Raw genomic sequence first — 8267 nt, forward strand, 5'->3', positions numbered from 1 at the left:
TTAAATTTTGAAACTCTTTTGCATTCAAAAATTTGTAAAAATCGACCAAGTTTCCTCCTTGTATTTATCCTTGATTTGATCGTTAGCTTGAAGATCAATAATTTCCATTTGAAACTGACTTGAAACGTTGCAGTCAAATGGATTTTGAAACAGCCGAATTTTCTTTGAATTCATGTAAATATTAAAAAAAATCTTTTTTGAATTTTTCTTTTAAATCTGTGATGACTTTTACTGCAAATCTGGTTGGAAATTGTTCATCAGTTTCTGTATTCAATTCTTCACAGCATGGGAAATTGGTAAAATTACATTCATTCAACTGACTTTCGAGCAATATCAGCTTTGCCCTGAATGCTTTGATTTGCACGAATAAATCACAAATTAAGCTGTTTTTACCTTGGAGCTTTAAGTTCAAGTTATTCACGTATGTCACAACAACTGCAAAAAAGCCAACTTCCAGAGCCACTCGGCATTTGATAAAACTGGTTCAGGGTGATTTTTCTCCGCAAGAAATAAAATAATATCATTTCTAAGTTTAAAGCTACAGCTAAGTTAACTATTTTCCTCAGCTAAGCTATCGAACTGCAGTATAATACGACAAGTCAACGAGCTCGGATTCAATTTGTTCAAGAAAAGATCTAAATTGGCGATGATTGATTGCATGTGATCGAATAAAATTTACTGGTTTCAAAACGCAGCTCATATCGACATATCTTGCACATAGTGCTTGTGTATGGATAATACTGCAGAAATATTGGTACTGATGCTTTTGCACCTTCACAAGCTTTTTTAATTTGCCCAACCACATCGATGTTTGCACCAGAAATGTTTCTTTCTCCATCAATTGTCACACCTTGGAGTCGATTACAGTCTAAATTATACTTTGTCAACGTTTTTTGTTCTTCTTTGAGGATATCTTCTCCAGTTGTAGTTTTGTGCATGCTGTTAACGGAGGCTAATTCTTGTGTGACATTAAGTTCGTCGTCAACTCCACGAACAAAAACTAAAAGTTGTGAGGTGTCATTAACATCAGTTGATTAATCCATTGAAAGAGAATACCGAGTGAAACGCTATGCTTCACCAGTAATCAGGTAGAGAATATTGTTTTCAATATCGTCAATCTGACAAGCAACAGTGTTACGGGAAAGATTTTGAAAAATGTCAACTTTTCTGGGCACAACTCGCCAACAACTTCCATCATACACTCTTTAATGATGTTTCCATCCATAAAGGATTTTCCTTCTTTCGCCAACAAATAAGCATTTTTCATGCTAACTATGATCAATGCTTCATTTTCCGAGTTTGCGTTCTTAAATAAATTTTGCTCAGTTCACAAACTATGATGCATTGTTTCAAATTTTTTAGTACTCTGCTTGTCCTTAAATTGTAAGTAGGTTTAAGCATGTTTTGTTTTATAATGTCGACGTAAATTATATTCTTTAATTACAGCAACAGTGCCATTGCAAATTAAACTAATACAGCTTTGCCATTCATTAAAAACGCGGAATTCGTTATCAACTATTCTTTTTCTTCTTTCCATGTTTAAACCTTAAAAAATAATATTAAACTCAAAATAGTTTGTAATACATTAAAAATGAATTTACACATACCAATTTACAAATGAGTCATGCGCAACAGAACAGAAGACAACAGAAGGCAATCCCGAGGTCAACTACAGAGATGCCACATACAATGCTCTCGATTCTTTTTCTCCCGCTACTCACTAATTCAAAGACAGCCCACAGAATCGGTGTACTCGTGTACCTTCGATATTCGCCCGCTTTCGTACTAATTCGGTATTTACCAAACAACAGCCCAAAACAATATTTTTACGACTGTAAATTTAAATATAATTTTATGTATATATTTTTTTTCAATTTTATTATTTTTAAAAATTAAAAATTATTTTTTTTTCCAAATATGATTTTTGCATTTTTTTCAATTAATGATATACATTTTCGAAAATCAAATGGGTTCGCACGAAAAATCAGTCTTTTTCAAAAACCTTCGCGGGTCGGATTTGGCCCGTGGGCCGTAGTTTGGACATCTCTGCTCTACATCGTTTTCATTTTTATATTGCCTACTTATATTGCCTAGCCTTTAATTAAAAATTTCATGGGTTTATATTGTTCACGTTTACGTTATTATAATCATATAATTTCGCTATTATTTACTGCTTTTATTTATAATTTAATTTTATATTATATAAATAATGCTGGTTATTAAAATTCTTTTATAGAATTCATCTGAAGACAATCGTATAGCTTTCAAAAAAATAATGGAATTAAATAAATTCAAAACAATGCGGTTGAAAGAAAGTTCTGGTATTATAATGATGAAAGACAAAGTTGCTTTTATAACTTTTGAGATTGTCATGAAATTTGCACTCACTCCTTTGGGGATTGAAAATTTTTTGATATCTACAGATCAACTATATACTAATAATATTGCATTTGGTATAGCAAAGAAATTTCCACACAGGAAGAAAATCGACAAAGTGTAAGTTACAGGAATATCTTAAATTGCGTTTTGCTTGTAGTATATTTTTAAATAATATGTGAAATCAGAGTAGGTTAAACTTTGCCAATTGTCTAGGATGGCTATATTTTTATTGTTTAATGGTGACTGAAAGATTGTAAAATCTGCAATCTCCAGTCTGGTCCTGACACCAGCTAGTAATTCCAACTTCGTGCCCTAACTCGTGATTGTTTCGATTGTTTTCTCTTTAAACCGAATACTACTGGCTAATTCAGGGAATAAATTTGCATACGAAAGATCGTATTGCAGTCGAGTGGCAGAAGGGTCATGTCGATTCACGAGATGGAGGAAGACAAATCCACTCTATAAACTAACAATTTATTGATATAAAATATAATCTGGATTTAACACATAAGACATATACATAGCATAGTGAGTTCACAAGGACTGCATAAAATGCAAGCTAAACAAACTCACGTATACCAAGGATAAGTAATGGCTAACACTTTGCTTATTGATGACTGAAAGAGATTACAAAAGTTCATATTACCTGGAGCTTTGCGAGAGAATTAACAACTTTTTCCTTTGGGAGATCTTTACTTCTTAGGCAGGTGTGACAATTACGGCATGTCTCTACTTGGCTTACTTCAATTGCTCAAAAATAGTCACTAGTCTACGGGCTGTCCCCCTTGTATAAAAAATGTACTGGCCAATCGAGTTTGCTCCCGATGCAGTCATATTTTAAATTTTTATTCAACAGGAAGTAATCATCTGCTGAATCAGAGGAAGTCGAGGCGAGATGTACAAATCGATAAATTTTTATCTTTCTTTCAGTTTTACTAGATGTTTTAAAATATTAACTAAAATATAACTTTAAATTTATGTTAAATTATTCATTTATTTTTAAATTGAACATATTCCTTAACCCCAGGTTCTCACAAATTTATTTTTAACTCAATTTTAGAATTTTGCGCTTGTTTGAAAGTGGAATTATAAACAAGTTTGAGAATGATGAACTAAGTAAGCGGAAGAAAAATCAACCATTAAATTCAGTAAACTCCGTGACAAAACAGGTTTTAAATGTAAACGATTTAGCCGGACCATTTTCAATTCTAATGGTTGGATTTATTTTATCACGTGTCGCTTTCTTTCTTGAATATTTCACAGTTAAAGTATATGAATACTTTTCTTAATTATATAATTATATTTGGTGTACTTTTACTATGATAAAGCGAGAGAAGAGGACACAGGTTTCAGAAAATCGTTCTATTTCTATCATTGTGAGACAAATTAAAGAATAAATTATAGCAAGGCATTCCGTTATTGTTATTCTCTTTAAAAATGTTATTTTTAAAATCGTGATAAAAATAATTATAACTAATATACCTAAAATATCCTTTTTAGTCAGTGTCCAACTAGGTTTGGTAAAATGACGCATTATCAGTGGCGGTGTTCTCGTAGTTTTTTCATTACTTTTGTAGATATTGCACCTCAAGAAGACAATAACAAATCAGAAGAAATCAACATAGTTTTATTCCTCATTGAAATGGAAAAAATATTTCATACATATACACGTAATAAATAAATGATATTGGGTTTGAAACATGAGAATTAGACTTCAATTTTCTTCTTTTTAAACTTTTTTTTTACCACACAAATCAGAAGAATTTATGCGGAGCATGCAGGTTCGGATAATCAGTTTTTACGTGTTAGATATTGAAGCTAGTCTGATTTGGAACGAGTATGACATACAGTGGTGCCTCGTATAACGTTCTTAATCCGTTCCAGGTGCACGCCCGTTAAGGGAAAAACATTTTACCATAGAAATACATGTTAAAACATATAATTCGTTCCACAGCATAAAATAACCGTACTGTTCCATAAAAAAAATTGAAAATGGAGCAGTCACCAATTATGCCGGGTAGTCAGATGTTGTGAGGAGGAACACTTTCTTTACACATTTATACAGATACAGACTTTTTACACATTGCAGCAGGTCTCTTTTTATTGTTTTTTTTATCGGAGTCAGATTCAGGAGAGGCTACCGGGGCATGCAGGGTCATCTCTTCTTGTCCCATCCTTTGTTTTTTGGCAGCTTGCTTCTTGAAAAACATGTCCAAGGTGGTCTGTTTCTCTCTCTTCTTCAACACCTGTAGGAAATGATGAGCAAGGGTGTCATTGTAGAGATCATTGATCCTGTTGGTCTCAGTTCTGTTTGGATAATGAGTGTTGGTAAACTCCTTAACCTCTACCCATTTGACAAGGAAGTTTTTGTCAACTTTCACTCCTTCTGATGAGGTCTTGCTTTGTTTCAATTGAAATCAGCTTTCTGTTTTTTTAGAAACCATGATTTGCACAACACTTGAATAAATGTAAATATCCTGAACTGAGGTGATGTACGTAATAAACAAGGGAGCAAGCCGAATCCTAACGCGAGCTCTGTACTTTAGATATTCTAATAATATATTCTATTAATACTAATATATTATTAAAATAGCAGATTGTCATTGGCAACGGCAAAAGAGTGGAAACATCATTCGCACTTGTTCGCAGAAAGTCCGTTGTTCGCCTCACGTAACTGCCGAACAGGAAGTCCGTTGTTCACAGCCAATCCGTTATTCGAGGCGTACGTTATACGAGGCACCACTGTATTCACCTTTATTATATGCTTCAGATTGAAATATCTTCATTTCATAGTGATGATGAGGACTACAACTATAATCGTTTTCTCATCTTTCCTGTTAATTGGTTTTGTTCGTTAATTCCCTTGTGAATTTTTTTTTACTTTTTCAGGATATCTATTCTGGCATGTTTTTTTTTTTGTCTTTGTTCGATATTCGCTTATAATTGTCTTTCTCTTACGCAAATTTGATTAGTGACGTTAGTAGCAGATTTTTGTTTTGTTTTTTGCAAGTGGATGAGTGAGGATAAAAAGAAATGATTATAAGAAAGCAAATGTTTAGCAGTTTTTCCGAACGTGTCTTCTTTATTGAAGAAAATCTGACAGTTTTTCAATTTTAAATTATGCTTTATAAGTTTTTTCGCTCTTCTTTGTAACTGTGAAAACAATTCGAAATTTCCTTTAGTAAAATTACTATTTTTAACTCTAGTTATTAAAGTTTTACTGAAATATTAAATTGTCTGCTTTCTTCTTGTAAAGACAACATATTTGTTTTTAAAATAGCAATACCTGCAACGTTTAAATCATCCCCATTTCGATTAGTGTTGCCACCTCATAACTTAGTCTCGCCCGGAGACGATGATTTAAGAAACCAAAAAAACCCGTATGCATGCATATATAATTTTTTTATTTATATAAATTAACAAATTCAAAACTACAAATGTAATACAATTCTAATGATAACAAAATAGTTTCTATGCATATAACTAATAAAAAACAAATCGAACAATTTACGTATAAAATAAATATAAAAATATGCAATATACAAAGTGGTGTATATATAATTAATTATTTATTTATTTAGATTTTTTCATGTATACTTCCTGTTTGACATCTCAGCCTTTACAAGATCTGCATTTCTGGCTTTCTTATGAATTCATAAAATTCTCAACAGCTCATGTCAAAATTAAGCTTTATGCATAATTTTGCCTTTACTAGCTCAACCCTCATCCCGTTACGGTTGTCTGTCCAGGTATTTCCCATAATCGAAAAAATTCGTTCCACGTATGCATTACTTATAGGTATCGATAGAATCTTACCAACAAGTTTGGGTAGTTCAGTGAAAACATTTTTTGTTGAAAATATTTTTATCAATTCTTTATCAGTTGGCTAATCGAGCGATTTGTTGGAAGGAATGATCTTTTTAACCTCGATCCACTTTCATAATTCTATAAATATAAACAAATAAATTATATTTAGTAACTAACACCTTCAGTCGTGTGTAAAAAAGCACGAATAATTCTAATAAATGCAACTAAAAATGATTTAAAACAGAAAAAAATGAAGTCACAAATAAAAGAATTTCTGCATGATTTTCTTGCCACGTTCGAAACAAAACCAATCAATTTTACAAAAAAAAATTAAGTCTGTATAAATAGTATGATTTACACAAAATAGAACACAAAACGTTCGAAAATAAAGTATAAAAACATCTTTACGCTAATCGAAACGTAAATTTTACAATATTACAGTGTCGGAAAACAAAGAAGCAAACTTCCTATTTAAATTACATTCAGTGATCTAATATATATCAAGTTTCCTAAAACAATAAATTCAACCATTAACTTTATTCTCACGACACGAAAAAATTTTCCACCGCTTAGAATGAAAAACTTAACACAAACTTTATTATTTCTAACCCAAGAAATTATTTTTATAGCATATAAACGCAATTACTAAAACAAATTGTCTCTGTATTGGTCCAAGTTTTATCAAAAGAACATTAAATTCAAAATTTCATAAAAGAAACAATTAAAAAATTCTACGACGTCAATATTAATTCTGAATATAATATAAAACGAGTCAAAAAATTCTCTTACTCTTATTTTCTTGTTGCTTTTCTCCTACCAAATTGTTTTCCTGTTCGTCTGTTTAAATGAATGTTAATATATTAATATGATTACTCTCGATTCCACAGAAAATTCTTTATATAACTGATATATATCAATATAATATAAAAAAATACCTTTTGATTTTTCTCTGTTTCTTCCACAAAATTGATCGGCAGCGAAACAAAATTCCAAGTAATCAGTTTTCTACGTAAATAACAAACGTAACACGATTTTAACAAATAAAAATAGCACATTGTTATGTGTATTAATTATTTTACATTACACGGGTTTTACTAAATGCTTACTTTTACACTCCAATTTTCATTTATCGTTTATGTGTCGCAGTTATTTTCAGATGGGTTTGGTGTCGGATAACAATCCTTTTGGCATCCTTTATCGGTTTGAAACGAGATTTCCCTTTTCTTCGCTTGGTGACCAATAGTGCTTTCATTAATGATGGCATCTTCGTCATTAGTTTTCCCACACCTCATATTGCTCTCTTGTATCTCGAGTGAAGTTATTCGCATATTCGAATATTGAAGTAAACAGATGAATAAAAACGATAGTAGAAGGACAAGCAGGAACAGCAGTAATATCAAGAAGTAAACTATTCTTTTATAGTCGTTTTCTATATTATTCTTCATTATGCTATTATTATTAAATATAAAAATTAATTATTTAATAATTTTCTGCAAAAATAAACTATTATAAACTTTGTAAAAGATTAAAACTGTATAACCTAATATTAAATACGGGGGTGTTAAATTTTTCGAATTTAATTGATTTTAGCAGGCCTATCCTTCGAAGTTTAAAGAAATTCTCACGTTATAAATAATAGAAAGTCAATTAGCTATTTTTCAACCCGAAACGATAAACATAGAACAGAGAGTACACGTAATTTAAGGTTAAATAAAGCACTTAAATGCGTTAATAATAAATTAAAGTTAAAAGCAATAAATAAAATAATTGAATAAGGTATAATAAAATGAAAATTACCTGAATAGGCAATCCTTATATTGTGTTTAACAGAAATGTTTTCCTTAATATTAATAGCTGTCGTTACTTATCATAGACGTGTGATTTAATTATTACATTTAAGTATTAAAGACACAATCTCACATTATTCTTTATTTTAAAAAAAAGTTTGATGTTTAATGTTATTTTATTGTTATAAATCGACGAATAACACACAATTTAACAGATAGAAAAACAAACACACGTAAAGTAAAGCGATAAAAGTATAAAATATACGTAACGGGCAAACGAGAAACAACTTTTCT

At 30.8% G+C, this 8267-nt stretch overlaps 1 long non-coding RNA gene across 1 annotated transcript; it reads right to left on the bottom strand.

Annotated features, from left to right (window-relative positions):
• Positions 1-6207: 6207 nt before the first annotated feature.
• On the bottom strand, positions 6208-7635 carry LOC111635752. Its single transcript, XR_002758432.1, has 4 exons — positions 7293-7635; positions 7122-7191; positions 6976-7023; positions 6208-6324 (listed from the first exon to the last, which is right to left on the bottom strand). It is a non-coding gene; the product is annotated as an uncharacterized LOC111635752 (long non-coding RNA).
• Between the last annotated feature and the right edge of the window lie 632 nt (positions 7636-8267).

The sequence above is a fragment of the Centruroides sculpturatus genome, unplaced genomic scaffold, assembly GCF_000671375.1.
Source record: "Centruroides sculpturatus isolate CEXI.00-Female unplaced genomic scaffold, Cexi_2.0 scaffold935, whole genome shotgun sequence".
NCBI lineage: Eukaryota > Metazoa > Arthropoda > Arachnida > Scorpiones > Buthidae > Centruroides > Centruroides sculpturatus.